This window comes from Schistocerca serialis, chromosome 5, assembly GCF_023864345.2.
Source record: "Schistocerca serialis cubense isolate TAMUIC-IGC-003099 chromosome 5, iqSchSeri2.2, whole genome shotgun sequence".
NCBI lineage: Eukaryota > Metazoa > Arthropoda > Insecta > Orthoptera > Acrididae > Schistocerca > Schistocerca serialis.
Window position 1 is genome coordinate 257,134,353 of NC_064642.1, and position 19,502 is coordinate 257,153,854.

Consider the following 19,502-nt stretch of genomic DNA (forward strand, 5'->3'; position numbering starts at 1 on the left):
GGGGTGCTGCACTGCAGAATGTACACTTTGCAGGGTGCTGAAACATCGTAGGTATCTTCAGTAAAATGTGTGCTCGTAGAGTATCCTGGAAAATAATAGTTGCACTTTCTGCCACCAGGTTCAAATATGGCGCTCTAAGCATTCAGAATGTGAAATGTTTACTGTTTTGACGTCAGCATAATGTTTGTTCATTGGCGACGTGCGGTGATTTCTTTGTGAAGTGCCTCTTGGTGTGAAGGGTTAAAAGCCTGAAGTTCTCCATTCGAAACGCAGTGGCCATTGAGAGGAAATACTGTGCACCGCGTATAGCTGTTTTATCAAAACGGCAGCAATAGCAGCGCTGCACTGCGGGAATATCGCCGACAGTAGCAGCTTAGAAGAGGCCTCATGTCAAAAAATGGGCTTAAGGATATGCTCAAAAACTTTAAAGAAACAGGTGAATTAGGTGGTGCAGCAGCGAAAGGGAGGCCGCCCATCCCCATGGCAGTTGTTGGTGAAGTTGCTATAGCTATAGCCGAACTTTCAACTGGTATCACTAAAAGATTCAGACACTGCACAAAATGAAGCCCCAAGATAGGCTGCAACGCCGTGACTTTGCCTTCGTTTTTTGGCACTCATGGAAATGGATGACATGCGGCTAGGGAATGCTCTTTGGACGGACGAAATACATTTTACTCTGCACGGTCCTGTGAATGCACATATCGTCGCATATGGGGTCCTACTCCGTTATGTGCTGAGCAGGAACATCCACCGCACCCAGCTTATGTGACTGTGCGGTTCGGTTTCACAAGCTCCTTCATTCTCAATCGGTCATTTTCAAGAAGATGACACTTCATGGGCGAGCTACGGTAGAGCGACATCTGCACGTCCCAAGGACCTCATTGTGCAAATGCGCGTTTCCAGCTTTCCAAGAACGTAACTGCGTTTACACCACTATTCTCAGGTAAGATGGGGCTACACCAAATTTCGCTTGCCAGATGAAGATTTGCTTCGAAAAATCTTCAGTAACGACTACATCATCTCTAGGAAATTTTAAGATGTGTGGGCATTCTCATCACTTGACCTAAATCCACGTGACTTCTGGTTGTGGGAATATATGAAAGAGTGTGTCTATCAGGGGGATGCATCCGCACTCTTCCTGATCTGAAGGATGGCATACATCAGATATGTTGCGGGCAACAGTCGACCAAGCCGTTTTACCGATGGGCATGTTGCTGGGTCGGGAGACCATATTGAACACATCTTGCAATGTGTCAGAACCACCGTTCTCATGTGTTTCATCGTTCCTCTTCTTTTCCTACACCCACGCCGCATGCTGACTTCTTACAGCGCCATATTTCCCCCTGGTGGCACAAAATGGAACTGTTATTTTCATCAGCATACTCCAAAAGTGCAATGATGAATGAATGTATCTACTATGTTTCAGCGTCCTGTATGTAGCTCACACTACAGCACTCGGAACACTGCCAGTTTAATTATAGCCACCTGGTATACAAGCAGAATCTTTCTACCGACAATACAGACTGCAAATGGGGACATTCACTCATGACAACTATTTTGACAAAGAACAGGTTGTTATCGCTTGATATCTGCGAATAAGGATCTTGGAAATGTCTAAGCTGGCGGGCTGTTTGCGTTTTACTGCCGTGAGCATCTACGGAAAGTGTATGAGGCGTGGTCAGACCACATGCAGGCGACAATGAATTGAACGTCCATGCCTCATCACAGAACGTGCAGATCGGAGGCTTGCCCAATTTGTAAAGCAGGGCAGGCGGCGATCTGTGGCCGGCCTGACGACAGAGTACAATGCGGAAGAAGGGTCACATGTTTCAGAGCACATTGTTCAGTGCACATTGTTAAACATGGAGCCATGAAGTAGACGACCCCTACGTACGCCCACGTTGGCCTAACGACGTAGTCAATTAGGACTGCAGTGGGCAAAGAATCATTGGGATTGGATGGTGAATCAACGGAAAAGTGTCATCAGGTTCGATGGATCGCGTTTCTTGTTACGCCAGATCGGAGGTGGCATTCACATACGCAACCATGTTCGAGAAATGCACTGTACACTACATAGGCCAGTTGTATCAGTAGTATGCTATGGGTCAAATTTACCTGGTCGGGCACCAGCTCTGCGTCCACAAACAACTGACCCATAATTCATGCGAACTGTGTGATCTGTCTACATACAATTGCTGCCATATACCGCCGCAACTCTCCCAAGGACTCGTCGAATCCAAGCCACACAGAATCGTTCCTGTATTTTGTTCTACAGATGGACAGGCGGTCATAGCGCTTTGGCTTATAAGTGTTAGTTGCATTTTCATATTGGCTATAACGATCTGTTACGATACTAGCAGTGCATCTCTGAATTAATCCGATGGGTGCCATTCTGCCCACTCAATAAAGACTTCCAACGCTGTAGCGACACTTTAGATTATTCTTCTGGGTGGGCACCACAACCACTACAAAACTGGAGAAGAACATTATTCCTCCAGGCTGAATAGCAAATTATCTTTTTGTGTACTACTACTTCCTGCCACGGCCCATTCTCAAGTGCATCTATATAGCTGCAGATTGTGGGGCGGCGGATAGAATTAATTGTTTAAAATGTTGCATAAATGTTTGTTTGAATGGAGAAACACTGCATTTCCCGGCCGATTCACCATTTGTGGGGCGGCGAGTGGAATTATTTACTGTTGTATAAATGTTCCTATTATTTAGAATGTTATTTATGCTGTCTTTCGCCGTTCTCAACACTGGCTCTCTAACTACAATATTGGCAACCAGAAAGTGATTAGTAAAACGTGAAGCCTGTAATTAGAATTCCTAGTGCCCACTTCATCTGAGAATACACTTATAGTTACAGCTTATAGCTCTGAGGAATTAGGAGATTGTCTGGGATTTATAATCAAAAACGATTTTCTAAAATAGTTGAGTATATTCTGAAAGTCACAGATGAAAAACAAAAGAATCCACACAACCTAACTAACAGAGCAGTTCAGAGTCTAATGTGCTGATGCAACTATAATTGTCCAAATTGAATATTTAAATGAATGCTCGCCATAATTTGATGATTAGGTTCATCAAACGCCACGCTAAATAATGGTAGAATGTTTGTCCCGCGGCGGCACGTGAAAATACGACAATACGCAAACTGAAGCTAGATAATGAAAATCATCCCAGAATTAACACTTCACTTGAAAATGATTTCATGGTTACGCGTATCTCGAGTAACTTAATACTGCATCCGAGGCTGTTTGTAGCAATGATACCGACGCGACGCGACTCCCGACACAGATGGCGTGCTGTTCAGTGTCTGGAGAGAACTGGGGGCCTTCCTTCCTCGCGCAGCGTTCTTATATACAAAGCCGCGGTGCGGACGGCTAAGGGAACGCCTGATCAAATCGGCTCTCCCGACTAGCCGCTGGGCTAGTAATGCACCACTTTAAGTTACCTAATAAATCATAGCTTCTCTTGCTGATGGCCGATGAAGCTATTAATTTAAATGTGCATTCAGCACACAGGTAAGTATTGACAGTAAAATTTTGACGTGGCTAAGTTAAATATTTTGGGCGAGAGAATTAATTTAATTAGACTGCACACAGTAGGCGAGCTCTGAACTGGCCCTTTGGAGATACGCTATCGCTATAGTTTTATAGGTATTCAAATGAAACTTCTCACATCTTCATAGTTATAGCGGATCTCCAACCTACTTAAATATAAACATCCTAGCCTTATTTATTAGCCTACTTAATCTATCTTGCTTCCTTAAGTTTTGAGACGAAAACCAGAAAATCATGAATTTCCACTAAAATTTTAATTTGTGAAATCCAAAGTACTGTTTTTATTAAATAATTATAAAAATGAATCTAATTATAAATTTTGAATTCTCTAGCTCTTTTCTGTTGCGCCAATGATTTTTACAGAAAACGTCCAAATTTCGAAAATGGCTAAAGTTATCGAACTGATATTTAACACACATTAATTTAGTATTACTCCTGACATGCTAGAAATGTTTTAGGTTATTTGCTTGACTTTTAAAGTATTGTGCAACATTTATGACGTCAGAGCTAGTTACAGCGGACTGGCGGCACACAATGGAAAGACTGATGTGAATTTACTACAGCGTGAGTAGGCTGCTTCCCTACAAGATGTGGACACGCCGTCCCTGTCAAGGCAAGAAATTACATGCCATGCATGTCTGTGCATATCTCGATTGGCAACATTCATCACCTTGTAACGCAGAGCTATAAAACACAGATATCCAGCTTGTTCACGAACTGACACATGTGTGTAACTGTCGTCGCCATTCGCCAAACCCACACCCTTACATCGGATTGCCACAAGGTACAGCATGGTTCATCGTTCCATATCACTCATTTCCAGTCATCCACTGTCCAGTGCCATAGCTCTTTACACCACATTAAGCGTTCTTATCACTGACTACAAAAATGTTTGGCTTATGAGGAGCTGCTCGATCATTATACCCCACACTTTTGATTCCTTACGTGCAATCATTTTGCTGTCTACACATATGGTAGCACGTCTGAATTCACGAATGATTCCTGCCGCTGTTATCAAACGATCATTTACAAGCATCTTCCGCAATGCTCGACCATGCCTTTCCATCAATACACGAGACCTACCTGGTCTTGGTTTACTTGTAGATATCCCTTAGCGTTCCCACTTCGCACCCCCTTCACCAACAATCGATTCGAGCATCATTAGAAGAGTTGAAACGTCGCTTCATGTGGAGAGAGAGGACTAGGCGCAGTGAAGGCCGGTCTTTCCGACAGTAAATAGAGCGAGGCGATGACATGCTGAGCAGGATGGGAAACCCAGTGAGGCACGCCAACGGTGGAAAGCCTAACGGGCAGCCCCTTTGCTCAGCACAGGGGGTGGTCGTCACTTATTTTCCCAGGCACTGACACACCCACCACATATGACTCACTGCACGCAATCGGTCACCATGTAAAGGGAGGCAGACATTTTTTGGTGTGGAGATGAAGAACTATGTTTTGAAAGTCAGAATTTCATTTAAACGACAGTAACATTTTCATCCTTGACTGCATTACGACAACAGTCACTTAGTTCACACGATCAGCTGATTTCGGCGCTGTGCTTGCTTATTACAGGCACGTCTGTCTTTCAAATATATAATTGCTGTCTTGGTCGACTCGAACGACAACAACGTTACGCACTCGCCAGACATTTAAAGAACACTGCTGATTTCGTAGCATAGGTCGGTAAACATAAAAAATCATAACCCGTAGAACTTCGCTCTCCATTGGTTGGTTTGATCGTATTACAGCCAATGCGGAAAATGTGACTGTCCCTTGATAACTTTTTTCTGTGGCACCCGATATAAGAAACGTACTAAACATGCACTTATTTTCGATCTACATCACTATGCGATCAAAAGTATCCGGACACCCCCAAAAACATACGTTTTTCATATTAGGTGCAGTGTGCTGCCACCTACTGCCAGGTACTCCACATCAGCGACCTCAGTAGTCATTATACCTCGAGAGAGAGCAGAATGGGGCGCTCCGCGGAACTCACGGACTTCGAACGTTGTCAGGTGATTGGGTGTCATACGTCGGTAGACGAGATTTCCACACTCCTAAACATCCCTAGGTCCACTGATTCCTAAGTAATAGTAAAGGGGAAACGTGAAGGGACACGTACAGCACGAAAGTGCACAGGTCGACCTCGTCTGTTGACTGACAGAGACCGTCGATAGTTGAAGAGGATCGTAATGTGTAATAGGCAGACACCCATCCATCACACAGGAATTCCAAACTGCATCAGGATCCACTGCAACTACTATGACAGTTAGGCGGGAGGTGAGAAAACTTGGATTTCACGGTCGAGCGGCTGCTCGTAAGCCACACATCACGCCGGTAAATGGCAAACGACGCCTCGCTTGGTGTAAGGAGCGTAAGCATTGGACGATTGAACAGCGAAAAAACGTTGTGTGGAGTGACGAATCACGGTACATAATGTGGCGATCGGATGGCAGGCTGTGGGTATGGCGAATACTCAGTGAACATCATCTTCCAGCGTGTGTAGTGACAACACTAAATTCGGAGGCGGTGGTGTTATGGTGTGGTCGTGTTTTTCATGGAGGCAGCTTGCAAACCTTGTAGTTTTGCATGGCGCTATCACAGCACAGACCTACACTGACGTTTTCAAGTGGTTCAAATGGCTCTGGGCACTATGGAACTTAGCATCTGAGGTCATCAGTCCCCTAGGACTTAGAACTACTTAAATCTAACTAACCTTATGAGATCACACACATCCCTGCCCGAGGCAGGATTCGAACCGGCGACCATAGAAGCAGCGCGGTTCCGGACTGAAGCACCTAGAACCGCTCGGCCACAGTGACCGGCCTACATTGATGTTTTAAGCACCTTTTAGCTTCCCACTGTTGAAGAGCACTTCGGCGATGGCGACTGCACCTTTCAACACGATCGAGCACATGTTCATAATGCACGGCCTGTGGCGGAGTTGTTACAGACAATAACATCCCTGTAGTGGACTGGCCTGCATAGAGTCCTGACCTGAATTCTATAGGAAACCTTTGGGATGTTTTGGAACGTCGACTTCTTGCCAGGCCTCACCGACCGACATCGATACGTTTCCTCAGTGCAGCACTCCATGGAGAATAGGCTGCCATTCCCCAAGAAAACTTCCAGCACCTGAGTGAACGTATGCCTGCGAGAGTGGAAGCTCCCATCAAGGCTAAGGATGGACCAACGCCATATTGAATTCAAGCATCACCTATGGAGGGCGCCACGAACTTTTAAGTCATTTTCCGTCATGTGTCCAGATACTTTTTATCACATAGTGTAATTCCATTTTATGTCGATGTGAGTTGCCCAATATTTTTCAGTTAGTGGGTTCTATTTCCGAATTACAGCTTTCGAAAAATTTTCAAGATAACTTATGCTGCTGTCATAATCTCTTGACTGTATTTAAAATAACTGATGAATCTTCCGAGTTGATGCCCGTGGTCGAAGAAAGTTTTCAGCTCCTGACGTTTCACCCAGAGCTGCGCTGAACATCTTCGGAGTTGCTCCTGGCGACGTTGAATCCTAGCGTCGCTAGGAGCCTCCGGAGATATCCAGCGCTGCTCTGGACGAAACGTCAGGAGCTGAAAACTTTCTTCGACCAAGGCTGTACTGCCCGAAAGGTTCATCAGGAACTATGACATCCTCTCGTGAAAGCTTTCATTGAATGAATTCGAAATGTTTACCGATCAACAATTTCTTTAGAATTGGTACTATAAGTAAGTCACATAACGTCAAGCCTGAGTAACATGGGGTATAATCCAACAATTTTGTTCTTGAAAACCCTCACTTTTCCAACAGTCTAAACCACTTTTGGGAGCAAGTGCATTTTTCTGATTTCGTTGCTGATAAATTTATTTCCATATTTGCTGCTGGTAAGAAAATGTGACCTCTATCTTTCTCAAAGCTTTCTCGGCGTTAATTCATCACGACAAATTACCGTCCTTCTTCTGATTATGAACATTCCTCCTGGGACACCGCGTGTAGCGCACTATCTCATCCGTGGTCACAGTTTTCGGTCGTTCCTCAAATAGATCATTTCCGAATGAAGTATTGCCATGTTTGAATGTCGAAGCCTAGTTTCTAAACTGAAAATGAAGTGCTATAGACCTTCAAGAACTCTGGGAGAATTTACGTTCCAGTTTATCTATTCGAAATAAAACGCGCACAATAACGTTTCTTAAAAAAGACTTTTACATAACACTATTCCATACCCCATGACATACACAAACTCAACAAATTTCCTCAGAAAGCGAAGCAGTAAACAGGATTAATAAATTACAGGCCTCGTAGTTAACTGAGGCAGATATGGAGATTTTAAGTAATCGTTTTTGTTGCTTCGTCATTGTAAGCGTAAGAGCGCCACGCGGTGAAGCTTGACCAGTGCCAGAAGATCTAACCAGCGTCGGATCGTGGCCTTCAGGACATGAATGTAAAGAGTTACTTGTGATGCAATTCTACGTCCGCATTATCTATGGACTTAGTAAGTTTTATCTCCACTGTATTTATCTGTAATCACAGTAATTCCACTCAGTCAGCAACTGCAGGTCATCGTCATGTTATTAGTGCTTATCCGTAAATACGAGTAAATACCAGGCTAATCTATATTTGTGTACAGTGTGTGTCTTTCACTAGAGCTCTGAAGTGGCTAGAGCAATTTCAGGAAATGTTCTTCCACTTAAGACTTTGCACCAGTAGACAATTACCATCGAAATACGATACCCTTAGCAGCCTTATATGTATGTGGAAATGGTGTGGGAAAGTGGTGAAATGTAAGCATAACTCTAAAATGCCTGAAATTATTTCAAATAAACTTGGCATTTATTTGCCTTATTATATGGAAAAACAAATTGCTACCGTAGAACGGCCCTGTCGTCTTTGTGATAATGTGGTGTTGTAAAGAGGATGACATTTAAAACTAATCTAAGACGACCTACTTTACAGTCCAATTTATAGTACACGCTGTCACTGCAAAATTAAGTCCATATTTAATCGAGTAAAACCAATATAACTCTGTAGAACCATCTAGAAGGGATGAAACCTGCAGAGTCCAGTGCCTTAATGGTCTGCGAAATCATCCGTCGTCCTACAAACATCGATAAAAACAAAGTCATTTAGTCAATTTAATACTAGTCAAACTCCCAACCCACCATCACCGAGTATGTTTTGGTTTATTTGTTCTTTATGCACATGTCAAAAGTCAGCATTATTTTCAAAATCAGTCCCATATTCATGGAATGAGCGATAGAGCCGTCATGTTCCTAGAGGATCTGCACTGATGCCTTCCTGCGACCTAGTGTCAAATGTGTTCATATTGTGGATGACAATAATGAGAGCTCTTCCACTGAGTATTGTATGGACGCAGTGCTTCAGGTTCTCGTCCGACATGTGGGTCACCACCATCCACGCTCCCCCTACCCTCCTCCACTATGCCACATGCACTGGGTTAAAGGAACATTGTGAATAGGTTTACTGCTCACCTCGAGAAGTCTGCGTAAATTCTGGTGGCCAAAGACTTCATCGCTCCGTTGTCCTCCTGACGACGATTTTCTGCAACTACAAGGACTGTAACTGACTCCCTGTCGTGAAACGCCACAAAATGCCAGAAGCCTAAGTTAAGAGTGCTTGGCTTCGGAGAGAGTTTTGCATTCACATCCTAATCACTCAATAGTACACCAGCTTCTGGGAGTGAAGTTCACACTACTTCGGATAAAATGCCCTTAATTATTGCTATTTCTCACAGAGGAATCTTAAGTTCCACCGTACTCGCGGCGCTTTGTTGCAGGAGTAAGTTACGTGTCAGTAGCGGTTTTCAGCACCAGGTTTGATTCTCTCCCATCATTCAGCTTCTTATTTTCTTCTTAACGACACAAAAAGAGATAGAGTTGCGTTCGTGCATACGTTAGTAGCGTTTTTCCGTAAGTATAATAAACTAACAGATACACATAACAGAGACTTTAGTCATAAATAATATATTGTCCTTCACTGTTTACAACGGTCTGCCAAATTTCCGATTCCGCGACTGTACAAATCACGTGGTTTTGAGGCGAAGAACTCGTCGAGCCATGTTCGTAGCCCATTTTCATTCAAAAAGGAAATTCCTTGAAGATTGTTCGATAGCGAAAAAGGCAAAAATGTGATGTCGCAAGATCAGGCGAATAAGGTGGGTGCTGAATGACTTCCCTAAACAACTCCTGTATAGTGTTTGTTTTAAGCCTGGCAGAATGCAGGCGGGCGTTATCCTGGTGTAGCATCTCTTCACGCTGTGTTCCTGGTAGTTGTTCTTGGATTGCGTCTGTGAGACGTTTCAGTTGTTGTCAGTGAATGTCAACAGGGATGGTGATGCCTCGGGGGTACAATCGTAGTAAATCACACTGTCGCTGCTCTACCAGGCGCATAACGTTGTCTTTGGGTGAATGGCTGCGGGTCTTTGTATGGGATGTTGCTACTTTGTATGGGCTCAACCATTCCCTTCTTTTCCATTTCTCGCCACGAGTAACGATACAGAGTAGCAATGGTCGGTGTTGTTCACGAGTCAGTTGATGACGAACAAGCAGAAATGTACATACGACCACCCACAGATTTTTATGGTTTTGGCTTAGAGCATGTGGTGCACTTACACCCCATTTTTGAACCTTCGCCATTGCACTCAAACGCTGTACGATAGTGGAATGATCACATTTCATCACATTTGCCAGTTCAAGAGTGCACTGACGTGCATCATTGTGGATTAATGTGTTTGAATGATCTTCATCAAATCCCGATGGTCTTCCTGAACGTGCAGAGTCATTAACGTCAAAACGATTCTCCTTAAAACGAGAAAACCATTTTCTTGCTGTACTCTGTCCAATAGCTTTATCCCCAAACGCGGTGAAAATATTTCCGGCTGCCTCCATTGCTGCCATCCCTCTATTGAACTCAGACAGAAGAATATGTAGGAATTGTTCCGATTTCTCCACTTGGCGTTCCATTTTCTAGCGTCCAAGGCTCCACTCATTACCTCCAAATCACAAAATGACAATATGTAGACTCAAATAGCAAAGTGAACTACAAAAAAACTGAAAGCGATAAGTAAACCCATAGCAACAGGAATACTAATATGGAAAACAAAAACGCTGCGAGCTAATGCACCAACCTTCGTTACATTTCTCCAGAATATATAGTGCCCATCGTTCACAAGAAGAAAAAAGACAATACCAACCCTTCTCCACAAGTAACCTGCAAAGACTATGCTTCGGTCGTGCTGTAACTCCAGCAGTCTCGGCCCTCTCTGGTTCTTATTATGACAATGGGGATTCTTCTACATCAGAATAAATTTTTGTCACACGCCCTCATTTCCCATTACAACATACATCAGTAAGGATTTACTGTTGTAGCAGCCTCACTGTACTGATGATGCAGTACAGAGGACCGCTTCATATATGTTTTGGTAGCAAATAATACTGATATGATTACTAATGTCACTAGGGGATCTGTTACGCCCAGTGATGAAAAGTTATCACGTACGAGTGTGAAAACAGGACACATGAGCATCTTTTTCCATCTTCCTTGTGGAGTTGCAGACTCCTGAATCAGAATGTTATTAATATTTAAATGTATCGGTCTCGGTAGTGAATAACAGCTCAGCAGTATGGCTATCCTTTCGCTTCTATCTATATGGTAATTTCTCTCTGACGTAAAGCTCTTGAAGAGTATAACCTTGTTGCACCGAAACCCTATTGGGACTGAATTGCTGTTGTTGCGCTGTCAGCACGATATTGCGATAAATCTCCCAGAGATTGACTGCAGGTCCACATGTGCCTCAGCTACTGCAACGCTAGCGTTTTCCCAGAAATGGATCTTCAAACAGGGTAGAAGTTTCCCACCAATTTACGCCTGTCCTGCCGCCCACCCAACAGAAACATCTCGCAGCGACACATCATAATACAAATGACTGTCACAACTATATGCTATTTCTTTCCTTGGGTATCGTCGTTGCACTCAAAAGATATTTTTAAGCAGAGGGCTATATGACTCGACAGTAATGCTTTCGCGTTTATTCTCGAAATGTTTGCGAAAACGGTGATCAGCGGACGGGACAACTATGAAAATAAAATAGTGATCATCCGACTCAGTACGACATACGAAGCTGTCAGTACTTTTCCAATTCCAAAAGGGCTCAACGAAGAGAGATGGATTCTGGTACTCCACGTTACGGCCGTTGCGAGAGGTATGATTCGTGTTAAAAATGGAATAAAGGAGACATTCAGGCTAAAGACTGATTACGATCCGAAGATTGGCTTTTATCATGAGCACTGAGTTGCTTTGCACACTTTCTCGCCGTGTCCGTACAGAGACTAAGATATGATTTTTTGTTTTGTCCTCATTGTTCTGACTGGTTTGATGCGGCCCGCCACGAATTCCTCACATGTGTGAGTAGCTCTTACAAACTACGTCCTCAATTATTTGCTGGATGTATTCCACTCTCTGTCTTCCTCTACAGTTTTCGCCCTCTACAGTTCCCTCTAGTGCCATGGAAGTCATTCCCTTATGTCTTAACAGATCCATCATCCTGTCCCTTCTCCTTATCAGCGTTTTCCACGTATTCCTTTCCTCTCCGATTCTTCGCAGAACCTCGTCATTCCTTACCATATCAGTCCACATAATTTTCAAAGTTCGTCTGTAGCACCACATCTCAAATGCTTCGAATCTCTGCTGTTCTCTTACCTTTATCAAATCACTGCACCGTTTCATCTCACCCATTGGCTTCGTACAAAATCTGCAGAAACTGTGAAGTTTATTTTTAATTTCCATACAGACATTGTTATCGAAGGAGAATTATGGCGATGATCAAGTAATGTAAATGTCTATGGTACAGCAATGTTCGAGCAGGTAAGACAGGTCATAAATTGGAAACTCTTAATACTGACAAACAATACATGTCAAGGGAGCGAGGGTTTTCATGTGTGGGTGGGGGCGAGGTGTGTGGGGAAGGGGGAGGAGGGGTTGCATGACAACGCACATAGGAGTCTTGTGCTGTGTGTCCAATGTGAGAGCTTTAAATATAAAACACTCTGGATGTTTCAACGTGATACCAACAAATAGGGCTGACGTTTAGAGGAATAAACCGAAAAGGAATAAAGTTCTCTCAACTGCAATCAACGTAGCATTGAACTACGTGGAGTATAGATATTTAGGTTGTTTTGTGCGTTTTGCCAATAGTAGAAAATTATAGACGTTTAGGTTGTTTTGTGTGTTTTGCCAACAGTAGAAAGTAATTTAAGTTTCTGTTTATTTTGAGCTTGTATTTGTTTTCTATCCTTTACAAAACTTTTTGTGTTCTTTAGACCGTTATCTCTGCTCATGAATCTCGACTGAAAGCAAACCTGTATCGTGACAAAGATGTCGATAAATTTTTGGGCAGCGAGACCCTCTGAGGTGGCGGTCCAAATTGCTGTACACACCGGTACCTCTAATACCCAGTAGCACCTCCTCATGCATTGATGCGTGCCTGTATTCGACGTGGCATGCTATCCACAAGTTCATCAAGGCACTGTTGGTTCAGATTTTCCGACTCCTCAACGGCGGTTCGGCGTAGACCCCTCAGAGCGGTTGTTGGGTCACGTCGTCCATAAAAAGCCCTTTTCAATCAATCCCAAGCATGTTCGATAGGGTTCATGTCTGGAGAACATGATGGCCATTCTGACCGAACGATGTCGTTAACCTGAAGGAAGTCATTCACAAGATGTGCACGATGGGGTGCGAATTGTCGTCCAGGAAGACGAATGCCTCGCCAATATGCTGCCGATATGTTGCACTATCGGTCGCAGGATGGCATTCACGTATCGTACAGACGTTACGGCGCCTTCCATGACCACCAAAAGCGTACGTCGGCCCCACATAATGCCGGCCCCAAAACAACAGGAAACCTCCACCTTATTGCACTAGCTTGACAGTACGTCTAAGCCGTTCAACCTGACCGGGTTACCTCCAAACACGTCTCCGACGATTGTGTGGTTGAAGGCATATGCGACACACATCGGTGAAGAGAATTGGATGCTAATTGTGAGCGGTCTATTAGGCATGTTATTGGGCCCATCTGTACCGCCCTGCATGGTGGCGTGGTTGGAAAGATGGACCTCGCCACGGACGTTGGGAGTGAAGTTGCGCATCATGCAGCCTATTTCGCATAGTTTGAGTCGTAACACGACGTCCTGTGGCTGCACGAAATCATAATTTAACATGGTGGCGTTGCTGTCAGGGTTCCACCGAGCCGTAATCCACAGGTAGCGGTCATCCATTGCAGTAGTAGCCCTTGGGCGGCCTGCGTGAGGCATATCATCGACAGTTCCTGTCTCTCTGTATCTCCTACATGTCCGAACAACATCGCTTTGGTTCACTCCGAGACGCCTGGACACTTCCCTTGTGGAGAGCCCTTCCTGGCACAATGTAATAATGCGGACGCGATCGAACCGCGGTATTGACGTCGAGGCATGGTTGAACTACAGACAACACGAGCCGTGTACCTCCTTCCTGGTGGAATGACTAGAACTGGTTGGCTGTCGGACCCCCTCCGTCTAATAGACGCTGCTCATGCATACTTGTTTACATCTTTGGATGGGTTTAGTGACATCTCTGAACATTCAAAGGGACTGTGTCTGTGATACAATATCAATAGTCAACCCCTATCTTCAGGACTTCGGGGAACCAGGGTGATACAAATCTTTTTTTGATGTGTGTAAAAATAAAACATAGTTCTTGTTTCGGATGCCAAGTTAAAAGAAAAACCATTACTGGATTCATTCTTTCTCCCAGACACACATGCAAGGGGATCAGTTCGCTGCCATCTTCTAGCGTTACTGAGCCGCCTTTCTCAGTAGCAGGTGAAAAAAGATCGTTTAAGCGGCGCAAGACCTGTTGATCTACTTGCCGTTATCCTAACTCTGGAAGCTTCGCCAACATCTGTTTCTGCTCAAGAAGCAAAGAAATTACATATGTACATAAAGGGCGAAAAAACACGGAGAAGAGAACAGCTGACAAACCAATGAAGCGATCACCACTAACTTGGCGGTAAACTACCGAATGTAGGCTTCTCGCATTTCTGATATGGTTCCGCATGGAAACAGCGATTAATGAACCAGCTACGAGTAAGAGGAGATTTCTGTCAGTACAGGAAAGGACACCGAACTGGAATAACTGAGTAAGCGGCATAGAGGAAGTCAGACGTAAACCAAACATTCATCTTATGCGCTTACCATGTTCACTATAGTATTTATGTATTTTCATGCTTATTTCTTTTATTTAATTATTGCTGTACGTCTCTTTATGCTTCATCATATACTGCATACTCCACAACAGCAGAGCGCCAGCACAGCCAGTAACTCCCAGTAACAGTACTAATTTTCTTATTAACAACGCCGGCTGGGCAATGTGCGCGCTGTCGAAGAGCGAGAAAATGGTCGTCGATACCTCGGTTTCGTACCATTATGCTTTCCCACAGTTGGAAAAATTTACGAAACTAAAGTGTTTAAACTCTAAAGTATTGACTTCATGCCGTATAACAGATAAAGTAATCGATCATTGTGGTACCCAGTGTTCTCAACTGTGTTGTTTGTGGTCAATGTCGATTTTATTCAATCTTGTAGTTCAATAAATCAACACAGGTAAACTAAAACTGTGTTTACCTTCCAATTAGAAATGTTTAATACCTACAAGTTTCAGTTCACAGCAATTAACACGGTCTCAGAATTTTTAAGTAATTTCCCCCCCCCCCCCCCCCCGCCCCCATTGTTATTATGATATTTCACAATGTAAATCCGGGTTCCCGGGTTCGATTCCCGGCGGGGTCAGGGATTTTCTCTGCCTCGTGATGGCTGGGTGTTGTGTGATGTCCTTAGGTTAGTTAGGTTTAAGTAGTTCTAAGTTCTAGGGGACTGATGACCATAGATGTTAAGTCCCATAGTGCTCAGAGCCATTTGAACCATTTGAACAATGTAAATACTGACTTATTTTAGTGCGTTAAATTCGATAGCTCAGTGAAGTCGAAGAGTATTTGCACATTTCATATCTTTTGCTCACGTTAAATTTTAGATTGTTATTACTAACAGTACTGTTCATGGTGGATATTATTTCTTCTGGTAGAATCACATTTAAACTAATAGATTCCAGTCAGTCATCAGTCCGAAGCAATGATAAAATGCTGCGGCGTGGGTGTGGTCTTGGAGGTGTTACTTCCTGTGAGACTATTCAGCTGATCAGTGATTGACGGTGATCCAGATCGGAGGTGAAAATATCCATTTTCCACATACACGGAGTATGAGTAAAAAAATTCCCTTAATTAAATAATCCACCAAAGGTGAAATTACATCTTTGTCGTTGCACTCAGAATTCAGCTGTTACTTAGAGTATCTACAGGTATATATCCCCTTAGCAGAAAGTATGCCTGTGGAAAGTGTAGTTACGTACAGCTACAGTCACGTTGCATGTTCCAGTGTAATAACTTTTCTGGTGAATTTCATACCTTTTGACGCGTTACGTATGTTTTTCGGTATACAATGATGTGCAGGTGCATAATATACGTATTGTATATTTTGAACTTTATCTCCAGGTGACGTACTAACGTGTCATATACCTAGTCACCATAAAATATTGTACAGTTTAAGAGTGGCTCCTGCCCAGCGCCAGTTCTTCGTTAGTAAATGACATAATTTGCAAGCACTAAACTATTTCAAAAATCGCAAAGTTCAACTATGCGTACAGTATTGGCAGGGAAGATCACTGTCGCAGAATACTCTTGATAAAATTATGGCTAGACGGCCCGAATCACGAGGCTGTGACAACTTGCTTCGGCGCAGAAAGCGTCACGCTCAACTAGTGGTTGTGACAAATCAATGATAAGAATAAAAAGTGCAGTTTCGGTTTTAATTACAGTCATCGGATCTCAATTAATTTACGCAGACCACGTGATATTCATACCCACTTCATACCACTAATATGGCATCCGTCAATAACAAAGCAGTCTTACGGAACAGTTTTTTATGCCATAAGAGTGCTTCACACGGTGCAGTAGCGAATGAATAACTACTAGACTTCGTCGCAGTACCTGGCAAACAAATACTCCGTTTCTTTTCTCCCAGGTTTCGCTAGTTAGTTTACGTTCGAGTTCGGCACGTTCCTACGACGGCTGTGCGCTCGTTCACTCGTTCCCCTGTCATGTAAAAAGTCAAGGCACCATCTAACAACTAATACGGGGTATAATAGGTTACTGCTGCTGTTAAATGTTGCATCATAAATTGCTATTTAATTGCACGAGTAGAAGGATTTAGGAAAACCATTAGAGATATAAGCCAAAATGATATTCTCAATCCCTTCTCTTCACCTAGAACAACCTCATATAATTACACATATGTATCCATACTTTTCCATATATTTCTGTTCCTCTATCCTGTTCTCGCTTTCACTCGATGACTCGAATGCGTACACCGTATACAATGGAATCTCTGTGAGACGATGCTGACTGGACGGACATTTCGTTTTACTCAGAGACGTTATTTACCGGTAGTTTGTCGACAGGTATTTACGATTGACGCTACTCCAGTAAATAAAGGCAAAAAACTGTCCACCTAATTACATCGGAGACCGAACACAGGTGGTGTTCCTGTTCTCCTCAGGGTCTCAGTATCTCATTGCCAATTCCATACTCTTTCCGCTATGTTCTCCCCACTGTTAATTTGTTCTGTAAATTCAAGTGTATTCGTAACACAATTACCTTACAGTAAATAAAGGTAAATTAAAGGAAGTAAAATAAAGAAACACATTGATTTAAGAGAGATCAGCTCTTTCAGATATTTGACAACAGGGATTTCCCTGAGTATTTAATAGGAATCATAAAAAGTGTATACGCAGAGACACGTGTATCTACTGCAGCCAAAAGTAATCAAAACAGACAGGGCATTAACCTATATTTAAGACGAAGGTGCGATCTGTCACATGTGCTTTTTAACATCAACATTAACGACATGGTTCTGGAAGGGATAAAAGAACGACCATTTCACTCTCTTCGCTTCCATATATCTGACAACAAAACAAAGGTAATGGCACTTTATAGGAAAAACAAAATTAAGTCTAAAATTGTAATAAACGAGAAAATGTTAGAGCAACTAACCAGTTTTAATTACTTGTGATGCATAACATCCCACGAAGACGAAATTGATTTTAAATGTAAGATAGTGAAATTCTACTCAATTACAGGCACTATTAAACTAATCTTTAAAAAAAGTAAAGGAAGAGATATTTTTGAAATTTTCGAAAACACTGTCATTTCCTGTTGTAATGTACAGATGTTAAAGCAGGATAACAACAAAAATAAAAGGATACACTAAGCATCCAAAGTGTGGAAACGAGAATTTTCAGATGTGCAGCCAAATATTCGAGACAAGATCGAAAGCGAAATGCAGAAATAAGAGTAGAATTAACATTAATATCTCTAAATGAAAAAATAAAAGAATACAGATGGAACAGAAAGAGCACATCACTAGCATGGAGGAACAGACTACCGAAAATACTATACAAACACAAGCACACAGGATGAAGAAACATATGAGGTCCGAAAACTATACGGAACGTCTCAAGACTAATTGCTATAAGTAGGCGTAAGAGGCAAAGACTAATAAGTTACAGAAATAATGAACTCAGGTGTGATCTCTGACAAGATTGGGCCTACCGACAACACAGTGCTTGGCAGCTTCCGCAGATTCCGCCCAGCTTGCATGTACATATGCATTAAACAATAACATCACACAGGTATTTTGGTTAAGAAGGAGGGCCACCCCAGCAGCTGTGTGGCCAGACTTTCTGACTATAATACTCTGATTTCTCCGTTGTGAGATGATTGCAACAGAGCCTCTCAGCTGCAAGAAGACAACTGGAAACTAATCGAAGTAGCACCTCCTGTTTCTAAAGCCAGAATTGCCTTACACAAAGGATGAAGCACAATACTATCGTTTGTACAGTGTATTATGAGCCCGATAACTTATTATTAAGTTACGAAGAACACTCTCAACTAATTTGTGACAACGTAGAGACAGCTTAATTATGCACAACCGGTACGTTCTCGGATGATAATCGAAGACTAGCAGTGATAAAGGACCAAATTTCAATTATATTCATATTCGGAGCCTTTTGGTTGAGTCTCCATCATTCTCCTGAAAAAGATAGCACAAACCACGTCGAAAATTGTTTTGCTTATTAGGTGTACTCCAGTTCAGACAGATTCGTTTGATTGCAAAAGACTATATTTCGTTTAAGAATGAATATAAAATATTGAGTGAATTTCCACATTGGAAGTTTACCTTGTAAGTGACCGTTAGTGGTGTCCATGGCGTAGCTTACTCGCTCCCTTTTTCGTTCATTAGGATACGTTTTTGCTTGCTAGCGCATCGCTGCCCGTTGCTTGCACATCGCTCCTCGCTGCTCGTCGGTGGCGTTGTAGCGTTTACGTGGTGGCCTCGCTGCTCCTTGGGAGTAATTATGGTGCAGCTGTTCATACAGCTAGCAGAGTACTGGCAGAGTGAAATTTGGCAATGCTTGAGAGACGTTGAAGCAGGCAATCGGGGTTCAAGTTTCAGGGCATGGAGCGATGGTTGCTGCACGAAACACAAACCGGCTTCATATCGTTGCCTGGCGAAGGTCGTAGTGAGCAAAGCGGCAAGTAGCGTTGGTGCAGGTTAAAGGGACCGGTAAGACCCAGCAGCACTGATTCATCTTACATAGGCGGCCAGGTCAGGAGCAGCGGGCAGTGAGCTGCCAGCACAAATGCACCCTAGTGTGAGTCAAATCGAGATGGTAATAATATGAGAGCAGAAGGCGTTTTGCCTTCTCCTTTACACTAGGTCATGTGCTCGTTCCAGAGGTACAGCCACATCTTGCTGTGTGTAGCGGAGGGTATTT

General features: G+C 43.1%; 1 protein-coding gene across 1 annotated transcript in view; it reads right to left on the bottom strand.

Annotated features, from left to right (window-relative positions):
- LOC126481881 (sodium/potassium/calcium exchanger Nckx30C) overlaps nucleotides 1-19,502 on the bottom strand; it is a 1,430,899-nt gene that overhangs the window by 1,213,467 nt on the left and 197,930 nt on the right. The gene's annotated exons all lie outside the window — the stretch shown is intronic.